Here is a 23,101-nt window from a genome sequence, read left to right as displayed (position 1 = left end):
CTATGTTTAGCGATATATCAAGAATATCAAAATACTATAAATGAAGAAATCCATACCGTTCGAAATATATCAGATTTTCTATAAAATATACGAAAGTTTAATTAAAGTTTAATTAGCACTACTACCTTAAATCGAATTTTTGGATTAATGTCACTATTTGGGAGCCTTAAATATGAAAATTCTACTTGTAAAACTCGAAATCCTAGTTTTCAACTTGAACAGGGTGACATCTCTTTAAAGAAGAAACAAAGGTATTTAAAATGTCGACGACATCCGTAAATACAGCATTATTCCTCGACGTAAATATAGCATCATGCAGGACAAGAAATCTGTTTTTTTTTGTTTTTTTTCTGCCTCTTTTCAGTTTCAGAATGACAGAAAGCAAGTCAATCGGTTTAACAATTCATTCAACAGGACATTTTTTTTGTCAAAAATAACCCGATGAGTGATGACAATACTATAATTTCATCAAATAAGCAAAAGAAGGGCGCAATAAATTCAGAAGCTTTTTTCTGAAACTTTTATGAAACTGAATAAGTAAACTTTATTTAATTGATAAACTAACCAAAATCCTAAAAGCATAACGAGAGGTAACTAATTTTTCGGGGGGCAGGAAATATCAAACTTTCGAATTTCCAGATAATGTTCTTCAGAGGCTTAGAGAAACGGGGACACTTGTTCAAAAACTCTCCTAAAATAGTTCCAATTGCATAGGACGAGGAGAGTTAGCCTTTCGAATACTCCTTTTCATTCTGGCTTGTCCCTCATTAAAAAGTTAGAAAACTTATTAAATCCTGGCTTTCTTATGCATGAACCATCAGAAAAGTACTGAATCTCTTTTTTCTAGAGAATGAGTACCAGTCTTAACTTTTTCCTATGCCTCATTTGAGTCTCGTTTCCGAAACTTTCTTTCAATTCTTCGAAAGACTTTCTTAAAGACTTCGGGATGGAAGGCTTCCTTCAATCAGACAATAAGAGCCAGTTGAGGCGAATTGCTCGAGGGTACTTATTAAACTTTTAATCTTAAAAGAGGAAATAATTCCTTTAAAAAAGATGCCCTAATAGGATTAAAAAAGATGGGAGGATTTGGATTTTGTTAATGAGAAACCTACGAAGTCGACAGGAAATTTTCTATGTAAAAGAGTTAATTTTTCTTAGATAATGAAGTTACAGTGCATCAAAAATAATTATGACCCTCGTTTCCCAAAGAACGTCAAAAGATAGTAATAGAATATTCTAGGCAATTCCAATTAGAAAATTTTAATAAAGTCATTCGGAATGAAAGAAATGATGATGGAAAACTCTTGGCTTTCTTCTCACTGCCTTCCGAGAAAAACTCATTTACATTTTAATTTCGTGTAAGTATGGCCGGGAAAGAGAGGCATTTTAATTACTATTTCCACAGTAAATTTTTCTCTAATAAACGTACAAATTTCTTTTGTGGAACAAATAACCTATCATGTCTAAAGCTTTAAGGCAGTTTTGACTCCACTGTCATCTCTATTTACAATAAAATATTCTGACAGAATTATGTTCCAGAACCAAACATTTTTACATTTGACAGAGGACATCTCAACAGACTAAACACTGTTATCTTTATTAGGGAAAAAATATATCGTTTTTAAAATACAATTGTAAGAAAATATGACTCCCAAATTCATTTAAAAACTTGTTAATAGCTCACATAATTATTAGAATAATTTGAAGGCAGTTCTTCTAAACTAAAAAACTATTTCCCGTTTTTCCAGTAATACTTTGAGTTAAATTGATTAAATTCTGTTGATCTAGTTCAACGCTTCAAAAACCAACGTCAGAAACACATTCAAAAAAGAGAGAAAAAATTGACTATCTTGACACATAAGTAAAGTGCAAAGATGCAAGACAAATTAACTAGTCGTTGCTTAGAAATTAAGCATTAATTTTTCATAAAGTTCCTCGCCCCCGCCAGAAGCCCTGACTGAAAAAAGCCTTACAGTTGAACTATTACATTAATGAAAGCACAAAATGGATTAGCACACTGTAAGTTTCAATCACTGAGAATTTATTTTCAAAAACAGATAAAATTTTCCATCATCTCATACACGAGAAACTAAAAATTCCTCAACCCCCCCCCTTACGTTTAATATTGACTAGTACTTTATTGAAAGCATTTTCGATTCCAACAAATATAGCCAGTTGATAACTACAAGTAGTTTATTTACCGATTGCCTTTTGAATTATTTTTATCTATAATGAATTACAAATAAATAAACAAATTCTGGAAGCAGTGGATGTTTTTTTTTATCACATTACTCTTGTACAAAAGCATACATTCTTGAAGCTCTGAGAAAGACAATTCTTTTAACCATAAGGAGTGAGAGATTGAGGGGTGGAAATTGCCCTCATATATAGGATAATTTCTATAGGTTTTCAGTTTTATTGTCGCTATCTTATACTGTTTGACTTGTTTTTTCAATTTAATATCTTTTCGTTTTCAACATCACGTTCAGGTAAAACAAAATTTAAAGGCGGGAGATGGTCCTGCCATCCCCTTAAACCACTAATCTTTATACAAAAGTTTAACTTCCATACCCTAGTGTTTCAAGAGCAGGGGCCTATTTATGTGTATTCGGCTACACAATACAAAAAAAATGTCTTTACATTTAACTATTTAGTGAGAAAAGTTCACTTTCTTTAACAGCTATTTGATAATTAGAAACTAATGTGTCTCATTGAAAATCATTTTTAGAAATAAGAGGAGGTTACTTCCCCCCACCACCCGTATTGCACGCTTATTCCATATATATTCCTCCTAATAAGGGAAGTCAGACAGGCACAGGTTCAGAGTCACTTTTCTTTGTTTAAAGGAGGGGGAGGGGTTTCAAATTTTTAAATATAACAGGTCATGTTTCGCCAAAAATACTACTCTGTGTGTTTTTGATGCTTTATTAGTAAAAAAGCATAATATAAGGTAACGGGTGTCATAGCCAGGCTGATCTATGGAAACATAAATCTAAAAATAATGAACACGATAATATATTTTTTGGGGGGAGGGGGAGGGGTGGGGGGGGGGGTTGAGGGACAAATTCCCCTCCCCTGGGAAAGCCAGTTTTTAAGAAGAATTTTGAAGGGGGAGGAGAATGTCTGCAAAAATTTGATGTAAAAAGGCCCGATTTTCAACAATACCTTCAAACGAGGAATGAAGACACAGCGTACAGGAGAACCCACGCAACCCCAAACAGATTGAGAAACAACCAAAATAATGGGAAAAGGATTGAACCAATAGATTTGGCGTATTCCGTTAAAATTCGGTACACTTGAGTTTTATGGTGCAATTTGCACCAAGATGACTCCCATTTTTTCAGTGCTTTTTCCGTTTTCGTTAAATTGGGTAGATTTCCTTATGCTAATAACTTTTTATGCGTAACTTTGAACTTAATGAATTTTACCTTGTTGAATCATTGTAAAAGCATAAAGGCTTTTAGTGCATATATTGCTAACGAATTTCCGTTTTTTAGGGAGTCAGCTCCTATTGGGATGATCACTCTTTACTTACAATTCTTTACAATGAACTGTTTGACTGTGCCAAACCTACTGGAAAGATTTACATGGGGAAAGATGTTGAACTTAATGAAGCTTATAGTAGTAGTGTTGGGCGATATTCGATATCGATATCGATATATCGATATATCGGGCGAAATATCGATATCTAATATCGAAATGTAAATATCGATATCGAAAACGATATTTCGGAATTTTCCAGTATTTTCAGCTTTTCTCGCCATCTACTCGTGATCGACCAACAGAAAAGGTCCCACAGAGAAAAAAGTTTTCCAAATCTTCCAGAAGAAGAAGAATAACCTATGAAATCCAATGACTCATAAGACGGAGCTAATGCTCCAGAAACGTTGAAATAAACAACAATGACATTGTCATTCCTTATCATTCCACAGTTTTTATGTTTTTTAATGGAATGATTGTAACTTTTGTTAACTAACAGAGGAATGTGCGATTTTATTTAGAATTTACCGCGATTTTCAAAAAATCATAACACGTCTGTGTTGGTTAGTACATTTTTATGCTGGAAGTGCAATATCCTCCAAAAATGTGTAATTAGTCTCAGTTAACAAGTTTTTTTGTCATATTTACAAGTAGAATCAAACAGTTCGTGGTAACGAACTGTAAGTAAGGAGCGACCTAGCTCAATGGTAACTGAAACTCTAGAAAACGGGTTTTTGATACCAATAGATGCATCAAAAGAATCAAATTTCAATGCTGATTTCAAATATATAAGTTTCATCAAGTTCAGTGCTACCCATCACAAGTTACGCACCTGAGAAAATTTGGCCGATTTTCAAAAAAAGGGGGAAAGACCCCCCAAAAGTTATATAACCTTAATGAAAATCACACCTATCGTATTCAGCGTATCAGAGAACCCAACTGTAGAGCTTTCAAGCTCCTATCTACAAAAATGTGGAATTTTGCATTTTTTGCCAGAAGAAAGATCACGGATGCGTGTTTATTTGGTTTTTTTTCCCAGGGGTGATTGTATCGACCCAGTGGTCTTAGAATATTGTGGGAGGGCTCATTAGAACGGAAACGAAAAGTTCTAGTGCCCTTTTTAAGTGACCCAGAAAAATGGAGGGCAACTAGGCCCCCTCCCACGCTTATTTTTTCCCAAAGTCACCCGATCAAAATTTTGAGATAGCCATTTTGTTCAGCATGGTAGAAAATGTGATAAATATGTCTTTTAGGATGACTTAATCCCCCAAAGTCCCAAGGGGGAGGGCTAAAAGTTATGAACTTTACCCAATGTTAACATGTAGGCCTAGTATTGGTTATTGGGAAGTATACAGATGTTTTCCGGAGGGTTTTTTTCGGGTCGGGGGGGGGTTAGGTCGGGAGTTATGATGGAGGATCTTTCCATGAAGGAAGTTATCATGGGGGAAGAAAAATTGCCATGAAAGGGGCGCCGGACTTGCCAGCATTATTTATTGGTTATTGGGAAGTATACAGACACTTTCAGGAAGGATTTTTTTCTGGAGAGGGGGGCTAGAGGAGGGGGTTACTCTGGAGAATCTGTCCGTGGAGGATGTTTTTTTGGGGTAAGGGACAGTTCTATGAAGGGGGCGCTGGATTTCCAAGCATTATTTAAAAAACGATCAGAAATTAAATATAAAAAAAAAAGGTTTTTTCAACTGAGAGTAAGAAGGAACATTAGAACTTAAAACGAACAGAAATTATAAAGTATGTGACGGGGGTTCTCCCCCAAGTCAAAACCTCACTCTTTACGCTACAGTTTTTTTTTGTACTTTCAAAAGATCTATCTATTCTAATTAAACGGCCTTTGTGATTCAGAGGTTTGTGAATCAATTTTTTTTAACTTTTAACGTAACGCGCGTGTTATTGACTAAGGGGACAACCCCCTCATATACGTAATAACACATACGTAATAAAATAAACAATAAAAAAAAACAAGCGATACGGCTCAATAGTAATCGAAACTCTTAGAAACGGAATTTCGATGTCAATAAATGTATCAAAAGAATGTGTTTATAATACTGATTCTAAATATATAAATTTTATTAAGTTTAGTATTACTCATCAAAGGCTACGAGCCTGAGACAATTTACCTGATTTTTTAAAGAGGGGGGAATCATCCCCTACAAGTGAAAGAATTTTGATGAAAAGCACACCGTCAGATTCAGCGTATCAGAAAACCCTCTTACATAGGTTTCAAGCTTATATCTGCAAAAATCTGCAACTTTGTATTTTTTGCCAGAAGAAAAATATACGAATATAGAAGTTAGTTACGTAAGTTAATTTTTAAATTACGTCATAACCAAATTTAGAAACATCCATTTAGCAAAAGAAAAGTAAAATTTTTATGCAAATTTTGTTTGCTTATTCAATGACGGTGAGCAAAAATAAAAGCTGAATTAACTAAAAAACGATCAGAAATTAAATACAAAAAAACAATTTTTTAAAACTGAAAGTAAGGAACGACGTTAAAACTTAAAACGAACAGAAATTATTCCATATATGAAAGGGGCTGTCCCCTCCTTAACGCCTCGCTCTTTACGCTAAAGTTTGACTCTGTCTCACAACTTTATTTTTTAAAACAATAAAAACTTTAGCGTAAAGAGCGGGGCGTTGAGGAGGGGACAGCCCCTTTCATATACGGAATAATTTCTGTTCGTTTTAAATTTTAATGTCGCTCCTTACTTTCAGTTTTAAAAACTTGTTTTTTTTTATTTAATTCAGTTAAGGGTCTCCTAGAAGGGTCGTGATTCTACCTGGGTGATAACAAATTAGGCTATATGAAAACTTTGTGTGGAGTTATAGCCTAGTAAAGTGTTGCTGGAACAAAGGCAGTCACGCACCCTGTTTGAATGAGTCACCCTTAGGTTTATGTGAAATTCCCAGTACGATTCTGGAAAACTTTTATAAAACTAATAGAAACTTAACCTAGACTAGGCTATAGTGGAGGGGTTATATTGAGTAAAACCCCCCAGTGCTTGGCTAATGCATAATATTTTACAAGTAGGCTATACTGATCAAAATACGCTCATTCCAAACATTTAAAACAGGCCCCCAATCTTAGGGACAATGTATAGGTTTAGGCAGTTGGTATTGGATGTAAATTTGCAGGTAGCACAATAATTTAGCTAGGAAGAAAGCCAATACATCCTTTGATGCCTTTTTTATGCTTTTTCATAATCCAATAATTTCTTCTGTTGCAAATTGCATCTTTAGCCCTTAAAGAGGCCCTGTAGGTATTTTATATGAATTATGAAAGAGCATAAGAAGTATCAAATGATGTTTTCACTTTCATTCTAGTAGATTATAAGGTCCACTGCAAAGTTACCATGAAATTTAACCAACCCCCCCAGCCTAATGTGCAAAAAAATTCCCAGTAATGTTTTAAGCAAAGTTACAAATTGCAAAAATAATTGCTACATTTTTTTAAGGCACTTTAAAAATTAAAACATTAGGAAAACAGTTTATATTTGTGTTGCCCAATAAATGAGGTTTGATTGTTATTTTTTGGAATATATTACTCTTGAATAACTTATTTATAAATTAGTGATATGTTTTTAACACCTTTTCAGTAACTTAACTACTGTTGATAACTTCTTTGTGTGGTTAAAAAAATTAAATACCTTTGGGGCCCCTTTAAGGGCTCAAGATGCAACTTGCAACAGAAGCAAATACTAAATTATGAGGGATGTCACCCCCCTGATCGAAGGGCAACACAGCTTACCTAGCACTCTGCAACGTCGCTTGACTCCTGGATTGTACCTTATGACATGCGCAAGAAATACTCTGATTGGCAAAAAGCTACCAAAAGAAGTGAAAATGCTGACCCTCATGCCGACCATACCTGACAAGCAGAACACTCGTACGAAGATGAGCATCAAGCTCCGAAAATTATTTTTTTACTGTTTATATGTTTTTACGACTTTTGTGCTTTCACACTAGTTTATTTCTTTTGGATGATTAAATGAATCTTATTCGTTTTTATTAAGTTCGATGTTAACTGACCACTTTGAAATAGGTATACAAGTCGTAAGAAAACTAGTTTTCGAGATTTCAAGATGGATATATTATGGACATATAATAGACAAAATATGGACATAATTTGGCTCAAAAGAACACATTTTTGGATGCTCAAGGGACATATTCATTGACCAAAAAGTTTGCAACCCTGTACACTCACCCTTAAGGCCTTTTTATTAATAAAATCATCATTGTGACAATGATGGTTATGGGGCTTATAGCCCCATAACCCAAAATACTTTTATTGATTCCCAGCTGGGTAAGTGTAGAAGTAGAATTTCTCAGCCCACCTTGTAAAAATCAGGGTTTAAGTCAGGTACAGGGAACCTATGCTAGGTAGATATACAACCTCAGACTGGTATAGCCTCGTACGTTGGTGATAAAAAGTATCAATCAAGCTTTTAGACTATAATTTTAGCTCTTCAACGGACATTAACAACCTCCCTTTGCCAGTCAGGGTCAGGAGGCTTAAATTATAGTTTGAAGGTTAGATTCACACTTCTATTACCACGGCACTAGTTTCTTGTCCGAACAGTCCGAGGTTGCATAGGTCCCTGTGATGAAGCTGGTATGAAGTATGTAAGGGGTAAGTTAGACGGCGTCTTTCAAAACTGTGGAAGTGCACTAAAGGGTTCTGTAATGTTGCCTATTTTTATGTCCTGTGTTTATGCTGCTTCTATGCTCAGTCAGGAATAATGAGTCTGATGATTTTTTCCTTTTGTAATTAAATAGTGTCAAAGCCTCTCCAAGTTGTGCTCGGTTGATTTGATTATTCTTTAGGCAGATGCGTTTCCGACAACTCGTATAGCCTAGACTCTACCGCCTAGACTCTAGGCGGTAACACTGTCTTGACTTTGAAATCTCATTAATGTCAGAGTATTGTCTTGCTACATGGCTATTGGACTAGTAGATAACATTTCTGTAAAACAGATTGGCAAAATATGATATTTTGCCAAATAATTAATATTTAGAAATTTAGCTGATAATATACTGTAATTTTTCATCATTTTCTTTTGCCTATTGATCTAGAGTACATAGCAAAATCCAACCCTATATGCCAAATCGAATCCCCAAATTTGGTCCATTATTTACTGGTTGGTACTACCACTTAATATAACAAAATCAGTTCCATTGGATTCTATTTGACTCTGAATGTTTAATATATTGCGGGTTCAGGTCTCTACCCGTTTTTAAAAAATGCCAAGTCCTTTGTGGGAATATTTTACAAAAGTATCGGCTAAGTCTTCACTATGCAAAATATGCAAAAAACGTGTTGCTACCTCTGGAAATACCACCAACCTTAATGCTCATCTCAAGACAAACCACAAAAAACAATACCAAAGCATAAAAGGAAGTACATCGGCCGGGGGTGCCAGTGTTAACCCTGATTCTGATTCGTGTCCATCTGATGCTGAACATGATTCAAGTCAAATTGTCCCATCACATAGCCAAAACTCAACCAGACCTTTGAGTCAAGCTAGTGACTTTACCCAAGTTACCCGTGATAGAAGTGACCAGACTGACTCAGGAGCACCAAGTGCAAAGCAGCGGAGAATTGACTCGTTGTTACAGACCAAGTACAGTGCAAAGCACCCTAAAACTGTAAAAATGAACAAACTGGTTGTGAAATTCATTGCAAAAGATATGCAACCCCTCTCTGTTGTTTCAAATCCTGGGTTTATTGATCTGGTGCAGGGCCTTGACGCCAATTATACTTTGCCATCCCGAGCTAAAGTGACAAGAGATCTTCTCCCTGAAATCTATGCTGTAGAGAAATTGAAACTGCAGGAGGCGCTAAAAAAAGTAGGACATGTTTCCCTTACCACAGATATATGGACCTCCCGGGCGATTAAGGGTTTCATAGCTGTCACTGTTCATTACATTAATGAGAAAGGCTGTCTCTGCAGCAACGTGCTTACTACTGCGAAAATTGAAGAAAGGCATACTGCTTATGCTATCACAGCTCATCTTCTGAAATTTGCCACTGAGTGGGGGATTAAGGACAAGGTTGTAGCTGTAGTTACCGATAATGGAGCAAATGTGGTACGGGCTGTAAAGGATGCTGCATCTGTTGTAGGTAAAGGCTGGAGACATGTTTCGTGCTTCGCACATACTCTGAATTTGAGGGGTGCTATTGATGATACTGCTGACTGGTCACCTCTTGTCCAAAAAGCTAGGAACATAGTCAGCTTTTTCAGACGTAGTGTTGTAGCTGCCGACAAGTTGCGCCAGGTTCAGATCACTATTGACAATGTTTGCACCAAAAAACTGAAACCTGATGTGACCACTAGATGGAATTCGCTCCTCATAATGTTGCGTAGTCTACAAGACCTGAAAGAGCCAGTAACAAGTTCGCTGGCACTTCTCGGTAAAAAAGACCTCCTACTCACTGAAAGTGAGTGGGATGTTATTTCAAACGTGATCGCGGTACTTACACCTTTTGACGAGGTCACAATAGAGCTCTCTTCTGAAAGCTATCCCTCCATCTCAAAAGTCCTGCCTTTATCCAAGATTTTGAGACGCCACCTTGTTCAGGTAGATTGTGGTGGATTTTCAAATGTCGCCGAGGACCTCCGCAAGGCATTGACGGAGAAAATGTAAGCTAGATTTATAAGCCTCGGTCAGGTCACACCCGTGACGATTGCCACATACCTTGATCCGCGTTTCAAGAAAATGTATATTTCCCCTGACGATCTTGTCTCGGTTGAGGGCAAAATAGCAAGAGAGATGGATTTGGCCTTGCTGTCTGCTGAATCCGTAGCAGCAGGTACAAGTACCGTCACAAACCCCGCGACACAGCATCGACAGGCTCATGACAGTTTTTGGGGCTCACATGACGAAGTTTTGGTAGTCAACTCAGGACGTGGTTCGACAGCAGCCGAGTCTATCATGGCTCTGCAGCTTTTTAACAGGGAATCTGTAGTTCCAAGAAAAACGGATCCACTCAAGTGGTGGAATTCTTGCAACATGGGCTCTCAGAAATATATGTACAAGGTTGCCATGAAATTCATGTCTGTGCCCGCCACCAGTGTCCCTTCTGAGAGAGTTTTTTCCAAGGCCGATCAGTTGATCACCGAGCGGCGAAACCGACTCTCTGGGAAAAACATTGACATGTTGCTGTTTTTGAATAGCCAAATATAGCCGCGTTTTTTTCTTGAGCCCAAGTAGTTTCACGTCTGGGTTTTCGTGATATTCTTTCATATAATCGAAGTTGGTTTTTTCATTGTTCAATGTTGTATTATTAGAAGTTCTTATGAAAAAAAATGATGCAAAATACTCTTTAACTTCGATTTTCGTTATCTAACTTTGGCAAAAGCAAGAGTGTATCGCGGCCAAAAACGGTTCCGAAATATCGATATCGATATATCGAATATCGAAAGTGAAAAAATCGATATATCGATATATCGAAAAATCGAAATATCGCCCAGCACTGTATAGTAGTCTAGTGTAAACCTCTGCTGTCACCACTCCGGTTTTGAGGTCCCGTGGGATGAGAAAAAAAAAGGTGGTAAGGGTGCTGGTTTTGTGGTCCAGTGGGATGTGGTTGATGCCTCACGGGATGGTTTTAATGCGTAGCGCTAATAGTTATGTAGAGATATTAACAGTAGTACTGCCATTTGTCGAAACACAAGCTAGTAGAGAAAAACCAAATAGGTCAAAACCGAGGCGTTCCATAGCAATAAAACCCCGAGGATTTTATTGGTAATAATATCTTGACGTCATTGCAGCATGGTAGGCCAATCAAACTGCAATGGTTGACATATCTATTCCATTATTTATAAGTTTATGCAATTTCACTTATTTGTCGCCAATATTTTTAGGATTAATTAGCCTTTCCCGGTCAGTCTTTTTGCCTCAATCTGAAGTTTATACATAATCACAACTTTTCTTGTCCTCATCAAATTCAGGAGATGGGGAACAAATCTCTTTTGAAGTATACAAAGAAAAGTGATACGTTTAAATATCCAGTTTCTGACTCCGGGTATTAGGGCGGTTCATTTATACGAACCACACTATGTAAGTTTTTACTTATGCAAGTAGTGTGTAGTGTTTGTATTATGTAATCGTTTACTAGTTCATGCAGTAGAATGTTAGTAGGCGAGAAGTGAATAATTTGGAAAGGGAATGTTTTGAATTCAATTAAAGTTTGGGGGTTTAATGAGAAGGGGATAAGCAAAATTTGGGAAATTTAACTAAAAACAGGGGGGAGAATCTGTCAAGTATTTAACATCAATTCAAGAAGCTTTTCCGGGTATCTCATTTCTTAGTTATTAGGGCATTAATATGTCATTGATAGCACTCCAGGGGGGGGGTTCTTGGGACTAAAGCTAGCCGTGGGAAAGGGCTCGTTCCCAGGTCTGGAACTTCCGTTCCAGGAAAGTTATATTCTTGGTTCATTTCTAAAGGCAGTCCATCTTTCGCCTTCGTCGTAGCTAGTTGTTCTTGTGCTACCTTATTTTCTCTATGTGTATTCTCACGTTACTTAATAAAGACCATGTACCAACGTTTATCGTCTATCTTTGGAATTTACGTAAACCATTACATCTGCCAATTATAAAAGGGCATATAGAAAGAACTAAATAGAGGTTTACAGAGTGGTGACAGTAGAGGTTTACAGATTGGTGACAGCAGAGGTTTACACTAGTATGATCTCACTTAATTTCCAATTGTTAGATTTGTTCTATTTTCATCAAGACTGCGTATTTTTATATTCTTTTTTTTTTCATAGAAAAACAACTCCTTCCCTTCAGTATTCTAAACAAAAATTATAGAATCTAAAATTGGAAGAAAGACATATCTATGGCCATTCCTTGGCTTTTAATACACATTACTGTTATTAAAAATTCGTGCAATCGTTAAGCCACCTGACGCAATACACTGTGAAACATTCCTCCTCCAACTCAGCTTTGGTGCCAATATCCTTAAGGACTCGTTTATTCTACGTTTAAATTTTACTTACTGGACGAATTTTTTTTTTATTCAACAAAGCGAAATCTTGATTGTCTGAAGGCCATGCAAGAAAAAATATGCAATGAAAAATAAGAAATTAAAGATGGAGGTGCTAATGTAAGTTAAAGGTATGTATCATCTACATTACCAACTGTCTTCTATACAAACAACATTATATAAAATGCAATTTTTTGTTCCACATTTCAAGCTTCTGCAGTGATTTAAGTTCATTCCAGGTCTTATGACTTTGTTACCATGGATTTCCCAAATATTTTCCATTTTGGCACTCCTCCATCTTGCTAACCAACAATTCGTAACAATGTTGGCAATCCAAGTAATGAAACTTCTAAAAACTCTAACTAGTTGCCAGGCGAAAAGCCTGGCGCTTGTAAGACCTTTTTATTTCTTAACATTGTCGCATTTCTTATAAGCTCCCCGGATTTTTTGGCAAAATATTTTGCAAAAGCGACAGGATATATTCTTATCTTTTTATTTTGCCGTGACTTTGTTTTTCGGAAACAAATTTTCTCGTAGATTGCCATTTATAAATCCTTTTAGACGTGATTCGTTTCACAGAAGTTTCCAATTTTTAGGGACGAATGGCGTTGTTGTTGATTATGTTAAAATGTCAGTTGAGATTTTCAAATATCAGCCCTCGAACAGGAATGGAAATTTGCAAAACAAGAACAAAGAGGGGGAGGGGTAGGAGAAGGAAAGGGCATTCTTATTTCGATTTTAAGAAAGTTTCTTTTTTGAAATCAATATAAAAACTTTTCCCACAAAAGACATTTTTCAAAGAAAAGTAAAGAGCTATAATAAACTAAAGATGGGAAGAAATAAAGTCAAGTAATTTTTGCAGGCATAAAGCTACCATAAACCACCATTAATAAATAAATGAAACACAAAACCAACAGAAATCACAATATACAACTGAGTCAAATTCAAAACAAGCAGAAACTAAGAGGAGTAGGCCTGACGCCTCCCACTTCTTCTAAAGATCGGAACATAATTTGCACTTTACTGAAAACAATCATGGTTTCTAGCTACGCGTTTTATTTCTCATAACATCAGCAATAAAAAAAGTCACAATCATAACCAGAATTAATAAAAAAAAAAAACAGTGAATGTGGATTGCAGTTTAATATATATGCTAATATTCACTCTGGAAAGTCATACTAGTTTTATATTTATTAAGGTTAAAAAAAGAGAAAACGTTTAAAACGTATTTTGTTTTCAGTAAAAAGGAAATTATTTTCTTGTTTTTAGAAGACAAGGCAGGTGTCAGACTTAGTCATCTTAGTTGCTGCTCATTTTGAGTTTGACTCGTTTATTTATAGTGTTTTCTGTTCGTTTTGGGTTTCATTTAAGTACTGATGGTGATTTATGGTAGTTTTAGGCTTAAAAAATTGATTGTAACGGTACTAAGGCAAAATTCCCAGGAAAAGTTGGAGAAGGAATGTTGAACTAAATCAAAACACACTATGAGTACGCAAGTTGTCAGCTCAGGAACTCATGACAACCTGAGCTATCAGTAATGACTCGGAAACGGCTTAGAGTATTAAGTTGGCATTTTCAGTGCATATTGAGGATGGTGTTGAACTAGCCAAAACGTGAGAATAGGGCATACTTAAGGGGATGTTGAACTAAAATGCCCTGAAAGCTTCAACTTAATACCCTAAGCCGTTCCTGAGATTTTGCTGGTACACCCTTTTTACAACCTGCATGCACAGGGTGCGTTTTTATTTAGTACAGGGTGCGTTTTTTCCGTTTATAACCTACTTTACACGGTATTTTCTGACACCCAATGGGTGTTGTTTCTTTTAAAATACACCATGCATACAAGCTAACATTTTGCTGTTTTGACCCAGAAGATCAATCTATCATTTGTATCCAATTCATTTTATGGCAAGAACAATTTGTTGTCGGAAGCAAAAACTAGTTCAATTCCATTGTTGCACGAATTTCATTCGCACCAAAGTCAAAAAAGGGGCCCATGTTTCTGAAAATCATCATTCTTTTGTCCCATCGACCCAGAATACTTCCCCCATAAGTTTCAAACAACGGCAGAAGAAACCTGGCTACCTATATGGTAAAAGTTGGTGCTTATGGTGTTATTGGACGGCTAAAAAGTTGGCAGTGGCGGATGGCTTACTACAGCGTGGACTTAACTCATGTAAAATTTAAAAGCCTTGCATGATTCTGGATGGAAACTAGGCATATGCCTAGTTTTATATATATATAAAAAAAACGGTAGGGGATGCTAGAGGGGCCACGGTGCCATGTTGATCCTACAATCATGCAAATTGAAAATACTTGCACGATTCTAGCTCAAATAAATTTCCAAATCTCTACCTTTCTGCTAAAACCTTGCTTGGGTGGGAGAATGAAGGAGGGATCACTAGCCCGCTTTCCCTCTCCAACGTTAATGATTGAAAACATCGCGTGATTCGGATTCAAATAAGCTTAACATGCCTACGTTTCTGCAAAAAAAATTTCGTTGATGTTAGAGGGCCACAGGCCCACTTTTGTTTTCCTGTCAAACAGACAGGAAATTTTTATATATTTTTGGCTGAAATAAGGTGCAAAATACATGTCTTTGCGTTAAAAAGTTGTCGGTGGGAGGGGTGGGGAGTCGCGATGCTACTAGCCCCCTTTGCTTCAACAATCCCACAGAATAAAAATCCTTGGGTTTTTCCACCTTAATATATATACAGCTTGCCTTCCTTTTGCAAAGGTTTGTTACAGGAGAGGTTCAAATCTTCAAGGATTCAAAATCTTTGCACGATTCCGCTTCAAACAAGTTGCAATGCACTTAGCCTTGTGAAGAAAGTGGGGGATGGGAGGGTAGGAAGCTATTCCAGGGGTTCCAGCTGGTCGGCTCAATTTTACAAATTCAAAAGCTTTGCTTGGCATTGCCTTCAACAAGGTGCAACATACCTACCTTTCTGCAAAAAAACGCTGACAGAGAGGCGCCACTTTTTTCTTTCAATTAACATATTGAAAATGCAGAATTTTGCATGGTTCTGGTTTAAACAACATGCACTATGCCTACCTTTGCGCTGAATAGTTGGCTGTTGGAGACGAGAGGTGCTACTATAGGCAGACACTCCTACTACAATCATACAGATGTATAGCTGTAAAATGCCTTACTTTCTGTTACAAACTTGGTGGCGGGATAAGAAAGGGGCACCGACCACTCCAGTCCTTCAATTATACAGATGAAAATCCTTGCCTGATTCCAGTCTTTTGCAAAATGCCTACGTTTCTGCTTAAAAGTTGGCGTCGGATGAGTGAGGTGGTGTTGTGAGAGTCAATGATCCAATTTACTTCTCCAATTACTGAGACTGAAAAACTTTGCGTAACTCCGACCCAAACAAAGTGTAACATGCCTGTTATTTTGCTAAAACATTACTGGTGCGGAGGGGCCACAAGATCAATTTATTACTCCACTAGTAAAATGAACAAATCCTTGCAAAATTCCACTTCAGACAGGGTTCAATACCCCTATCTTTGTTCCAAAAAGCGGATGGTAGGAAGAAAGGTGTTGAGAGGCCTTAGGTTCACTTTATGCCTCCAGTAATGTAGATATAAAATCCTTCCAAAGAGTTTTGCTACAAAAGAGATGCAAAATGTCCACCTTTCTACAAATAGTTCGCATGGAGAGCAGAGGGACTCTTAGATGAGCGACGGGACCACTTTGAGCCTTCAGTCGCACTATTCCAATATCTTTGTATGGCCTCGATTCAAACAAGGTGGCACATGCAATCTTTTTACTAAAAAGCTGACGGTGTTGTGGGTGAAGATGTTGAAGATGAGAAGATACCCACGGTAGTCATGCAATCATACATATTGAATTTTTTTTCCTTGATTTTGGTTTAAAAACGGGGTAATCTGCTTACCTTTCAGGTAAATACTTAGCTGGGGAGAGGGGAGCAGGTTTATTGGGCACTTAGCTTATCCATCCATAGAGATAGAAAGGCTTTGTGTGATTCTAGTTCAAAGAAAATGCAACGTGCCTACCTTTCTGCTAAAAGTTGGCAGTGGGAGATGACTTACTACAGGTCGGACTACTAAAGCTTGCAACTGGTCGAGATTTACCTGGTCGAGATTTTACTGGTCGATTCTTACCGATTTCTCGCAATCAACCAAAATCGGCAGCATCAAACAGTTCGTGGTAACGAACTGTAAGTAAGGAGCGACCCGGCTCAATACTAACCCCTAAAATCTAAAAAACGGAATTTTGATACCAATAGATATATTGGCTTATTATGCGGATTTCAAATATATAAGTTTTATTAAGTTTAGCCTTACCCATTAAAAGCTGCGAGCCTGAGAAAATTTGCCGGATTTTCGAAAAAAGGAGGGAACTCCCCCTAAATGTAAATCATACCATCAGATTTAGCGTATAAGAAAAATCTACTGTAGAGGTTTCAAGCTCTGCAAAAATGTGTAATTTTGCATTTCTTGCCATAAGAAATATCACGGATGTGCGTTTTTTTTTTTTTTGTGTTTTTTTTTTGTTTTTTTTTTGTTTTTTTCAGGGGTGACGGTATCGATCCAGTGGTCCTAGGATTTCGTGAGTGGGATCATTTGAACGGAAATTAAAAGTTATCTTTTCCTTTTTAAGTGACCAAAAAGATTGGAGGGCAACTAGGCCCCCTTCCTGACCATCTTTTCCCCACAATCATCCGATTAAAATTTTGAGATAGTCATTTTGTTCATCATAGTTGAAATGCTCAGTAACTGTGCCTTTGGATGCATTATGACCCCCCCACAAGCCCCATGGAAATGTATCTAAGTTATTATATGTCCCCATTTTTTACGCATAGTATTTGTTATTGGGAAGTATGTATGCATTTTCGAAAAGGGGAGGGGACAAACTTCCAACTGGGGATTTACCCTACAAAGGAATTTTCCATGGGGAGGGAAGTTTCCAGGGGGTGAACTTGTTTGAGGAAATTATACACCGGGGGAGTTTTCCAGAATTCCTAAATAAAAATTCTTTTTATATGTCTTGCTTTCTCTTTTCCGTCTCAACTTCACTCGTGGAGTTGTTAAGGGTAATTGTCAGAGAATATTTCCGCAGAGAGGGGGCTTTATCCCTGGAGGTGGGGGCAGATTTCCTGGCATTATTTAAAAAACGATCAGAAATTATATTTTAAAAAACAAGTTTTTTCAACTGAAAGTAAGGAGGAACATTAAAACTTAAAACGAACAGAAATTGTTACGTACATGAAGGGGATTGCCCCCTCCTCAACACCTCACTCTTGAAGCTAAAGTTTAAATTCTGTCCCAATTCTTTTATAGCGACTCCTGAAACACAAGGGTCCTATAATTAGAACAATATGGAACTTTTTAAAAAATACTAAAACTTTAGCGTAAAGACCGAGGTGTTGAGGAGGAGGTAATCCCTTCATATACGTAATAATTTCTGTTCGTTTTAAGTTTAAATGTTGCTTCTTACTTTCAGTTGAAAAAGCTTGTTTTTTTATCAATACAAAAAAGAAAAGAAAAAAAGGACAGAACAAAAGTGCTGCTCCAGCCACAATTAAATGCATGAACTAAATTTTTCTGCAAATTACATTTTCTCAACGCCAAACCAGGTGCTATTGAGGTATTTGGAGCCTATTCAGCATAAAACCAGTGATTATTAGGGGGCATTAGGAATAATTAAGTATCTGAGTTTAAAAAAAAAAATCAAATAATGACAATCGGACTGCTTTTGGCCATTGAATTGTGTAGGGAATTGTAAGAAGATCCTAAATCAATAATCTTCATTCTCCCTGAATTCTTCAGTGACATTTTAATGAACTTACACAAATATCAATGAAGATTTCCTAGCTAAGAAAAAGAAACGTCGTTTTATCTTGATAGTGTTGGTTAGAAAAGATATCCAAATGCTTTCTTAGCCGTATGTAACCAAGACTAGTTCCAAATACCAGGTTTATTTTTATTCCTGAATATTTTCTATTGGAATATTTGGTTTTAGGTCTAAAGAGTAAATGATACTTGCAGACAGATACTTGGAACATTGTCCTGATTCTATGGCGACTAGGTGAATTTTTAAAAAGAGACAAATAATAAAAAAATTGAGAATACCATTTCGCAGCCTGATATTATTTCAATTAAATAACAATATGTTCTGAAAGTAAAGAGCAAAGTGAGTCTGGAAAAAAGTCTGAGAAAAAAAAAATTAATTTGTATCACATTGCTCTTGTATTAGAGGGTTTCTTTGTGGAAGAACGAAGAAAAAAAATTTAAACATTAGCGTAAAGATCTGGGTTGGAGGGGGTACAAACCCTTCTCGTTTAAAGAAAATTTTTAGTCTTTATAAGTTTTATTCGTGGTCTTTTTATGTTAGTGTAACAATGTTTTGTCAATAAGTCCTAAATAAGGTGTATTTCTTATGCTCAATAAAATAGGATTTTATTAATATGTGACATGTTGTCACCCCAACCAAACTTCTGCTCTTTCCGCTGAAGATCAACTTTTATCACAATACTTCAACATTTAAAAGCTAATCCTTCAAATGAAAAAAAATATACACTTCGTCCAAATATATTTCAGCAAATTAAGGGAGGTCAAATATATTCCTACAAATTGGGAAAACTTCCCAAGGTAGGTCGAAAAATCGTCCTCTGGCCTATTAGTAATCGTTGTTTCTGGCCCTATTATTCTACATAATTTAGTCCAAAACCGAAGAAGATAAGTAATGACCTTTGATAGTTTCTAGTTCTGCCTTTTCTTAGTATGCGAGCAACCTAACTTTCCAAAGAGGAGAAGTCACGTCCTAGTAATCAGGGTATCCATTATAAGTGATTACTGTATCTAAGCCAAACCTGGTCAGAAGTGTAATATATTTAGTTTTTGAAATGTGTATCTGAAGTCTCGGATTTTAATAGGCTATTTGCATGCCTTGGGTCCTCTGTCCCGAGGACTGTACTTTTTCATGTATTTTGACTGTTCTTGTTAAAATGATTATGCCAAAAATTTACCCTAGATAACCTGGGGCTGCTGGCACCCGGGACACGTCGATCATTGGAGTAGGTTTAGATCACCCTCCAATAAATTTTATCCTCAACTTTGGCAAAAGAACTTGTGCTCTGAATATTTATAAATTCAAAATTAGTCATGAAAAATTAGGAAAAGCCCACGTTAATTTTTTTTTATATTTACCTTCTATTTGCTTACTTTTCATAAAAATTATTTACCAATATCTTGCTGGAAAGCGGTTTCTATCGCCATCTGAATTTCCCTGAAGTCATAGTCTATAGATAATTTTATCTTCCCTTTCTTTTGCCCCACTAGGCAGGGTGGAGACGCTCAGATTTTACATTATGAATGTAGAAACTTTTGCCGGAAGAAGGAAAGTATTATGAAAAATTCTAAAAGCTGTTTTTATGGCCCAGTCAGGTGCTAGTATGGGAGATAAAAAAAAAGTTGTTCCATTTTTTGGGCACATTTCATAAATAATGTCTAATCAAAGCTTCGTTTACAAAATATTTTGACCTATTGATAGCCCCTCCCCCGCCAAATGACCACCCCTGAGGTTCTCTTTCAGGTATTTTTGTATGATAACGCGTTATTTACGTTCCCTCCCCTCGCCACCAAATAACTGTCCCAGGTTCATTTCTAGGTATGTATGTATGTAAGATAACGCGTTATTTAGGTTAATTGGTTAGGTCGTTATACAAAAAATACTTTTTAGATGGGTGTTATGTGCCTAATATTTTAGAAACTCACATATTGGAAGCTAAACTTTAAACAAGATGCCATTAGAAAAAAACTTTAAAGGGAATGTTTCGGCAATGCGAAAATGCTGAATAAAAACATGCAGTCAAAGTGCATGTATTTTTAAACTTGATTGTATATCAATGTTATCGATAACTCAATGCGTAACAGGTAATAATACACTTCACAGGATATTATTTAAAACTCTGATTTTCTGCAATCGTCATTTACTAAAATATTTAACATTAACTCTTCTCGTTGTAAAAGAGCTTTTATTTTGTCATAGTAGCAAAAGCAAAAATCTTCGTAAATTTAATCTCCCCTAAACAACCTTGTTTTATGCATATAAATTTAAAAAGACCTTTCTTTCTGACGTGTAATCCAAAAGTCTTTTCCTCTTTTCACTTTCAGGAAACAAGAGTGCAAAGACATTGTAGAACGTTTTGAAGAACTGACCTCCCTAATCAACTTGTTTTGCTAAAATCGTAATTACCGTGTACCCCTATTGGCAAATAACTTTACGAATACTTAAAAAATTTATTTCAGAGGTTGAGACTTTTTCATGACCTTTGGAATTCGTATTCAACTAGATGATCTTACTGTGGGAAGACTATGAAAGGCTTTTGACAAGTGTGATCTTGAATTGGTTTACATGGTTTGTACAAAATAAATATAAATAATATTTTAGGGAAGCCTGTATGCCAATATTGATGCATAAAAAAAACAAAATAAAGCAAAAGATCCCTAGGATTCATCCAGTCATTGAAAGGGCATGCCATCGCATAAAACCGCATTTGTTTGAAAGTTCTACCATCCGTCCAGCTCAAATACCAACAATAAGAAAAAAGGATTAGGCATTTGTGGTGAAAAGTTATTTCCTGACATTTAAAAACTATAGTATCCTTTTCCCGCTTAATATGTTCTAACCTGAAAAAAAATTTAATGATACTTTGAAAAATACACTTACGTCGCGCAAACAAAGATGTTGCTTTTTCATTTTCAATGTGGAGGTTAAAAAAAAACACAAAAGATTATTTCAGTTTCGTTTCCCGCTTTGTGGAGGACTATCAAACAACATCTAAACATTATTAACAGCAAGGGAGAAAGATCAATTCGTGTTCAAAAAATTCGGTAGTACATGTAATACACCTTGCAACACAAGTACGTGCGAGAAGGAAAGTACGCCGCTAAAAACCAACAACTTTTAGAAAAGAGAACTTTGAAGTGGGCCCTTTTTCTCCAATGCAACAAAATCTTCTAGTTTCCCATAAGTAGAGAAACTAAAGTCAGAAGAGATTTGTAAACGTCTGTCCAAGGGAATTGTTTCCCAAAAACAAAGTACAAGAAAAGATTCTCTTTCCTCTTTTCAGTGAATATATACTGACAAAAATCTATAAAACTTGCAACAATGTTAGAAACTACTTTTCATTCCAATTCTGCCAATTACTATTAGTTCGTCGTGGCGGATTTTCAATGAAGTGTTAATAGAATTTCCTGTGAAAATTTGAAAATATCTCTATTCTTCTTAGAAAATGATGGCTTTTCCATTGTTAGAAAACAAAATTATTTCATCAAGGTAAGAAAGGAGCTAAAAGCAAGATTCTTATTCCCATAGGAGGGGGGGGGGGGAGCGAAAGTAACTACGAATTTGCAAATAATCTACACATGGGCTGTTTTTGTCTTACCTGTATGGCACTTGATCTTATTTATTGCCTTCAAGGGGGCGAGGGTGGATGTACCCGTTCCATTGTTTATTTTAAACCATTCTGGCTTATGACTAAAAAACAACTATGACAAGAAATGAATACTTTTTAAGCAACAAACATATAGGCATTTCTCATAAGGGGAGGTGAGCAAAAAGTACGATTTTTTCCAAGAAACTGGCACTCATTTTTTCCTTTAAAAAAATTTGTACTGTTTATGCTGCCCATTGTTGGTCTTTCAATGATTACTTTTGCAGAGTGATTGACAACGTTGTACACTAGTAAATATGTCGTTTGACCGAAAGAAAATTGCTATAAAAATGAACCTTTCTCTCCCCGTCGAAAAACTATTGTTGTGATTCTGAAAATATTTGTTGCTCTACTCCAGTCATAAATTTGTACTTCTGTAGATGTGGTTAAAACTGAGGACAAAATTACTAATGCGAAGACTGCTTCCAGTGCAGCTATTTCTAAATCAAGGAAATGGCATAAAGACGAGCCTCAAGGAAGTACCGAGCACTTGTCCAATTGAAACTTTCAGTTACTTGAATTTAGACTGGAAAGGGTAAGGTGTACCAAGGGACATATTAAGGCACGTGAAAAATTTCGCTTTCGTGAAAATACTGAATTTTCCACAATTTAAGAGCGGTTTGGCCCGGCAACAAAATTGTTGTCTGAGCCCACTACCACTGAATACACAGAACATTAGTCTCTCTATTTCAGTGTAAAAAAATATGGACTTACAAGTACTTTTTCTATACCGTGTAAAGCAAGACTGTAAAGCAACCATATCCCATTTTGGAGTGAAAATCGTCTAGCAATGATCTCCTAACTTGACGATAAATAAAAGTTCAAATAGGAATAAAATCCTTTTAATAGACAGTGATGATGATAACAGTGATAGAAATTCACAAAAATACAAGATATTTCGGTCACATATGCATTGACTGATGACGGTCACTGCATATGTGACCAAAATACCTGGTATTTTTGTGAATTTCATCATTGTTATCATGATCACTGTCTATTACAAGGATTTCATCCCTATTTGAACTTTTATTTATCGTCATGGAAAGGCAGTGTGATCTCCGAAATTATCTATGCCTAACTTGAACTACATGAAAGCATAAGCGGATTTTTTCTTCTATGTCCTTGTCACATACAATTAAACTCACGAA

General features: G+C 36.2%; 1 protein-coding gene across 4 annotated transcripts in view; it reads right to left on the bottom strand.

Annotated features, from left to right (window-relative positions):
* ab (BTB/POZ-zinc finger protein abrupt) overlaps nucleotides 1–23,101 on the bottom strand; it is a 241,106-nt gene that overhangs the window by 25,285 nt on the left and 192,720 nt on the right. The gene's annotated exons all lie outside the window — the stretch shown is intronic.

Source organism: Artemia sp. Qi Xiang Cuo, chromosome 11 (genome assembly GCF_049724085.1).
Source record: "Artemia sp. Qi Xiang Cuo chromosome 11, ASM4972408v1, whole genome shotgun sequence".
Lineage (NCBI taxonomy): Eukaryota > Metazoa > Arthropoda > Branchiopoda > Anostraca > Artemiidae > Artemia > Artemia sp. Qi Xiang Cuo.
Note: the sequence above shows the minus strand (reverse complement) of the source record. Positions and strands in the feature narration are given on the sequence as shown.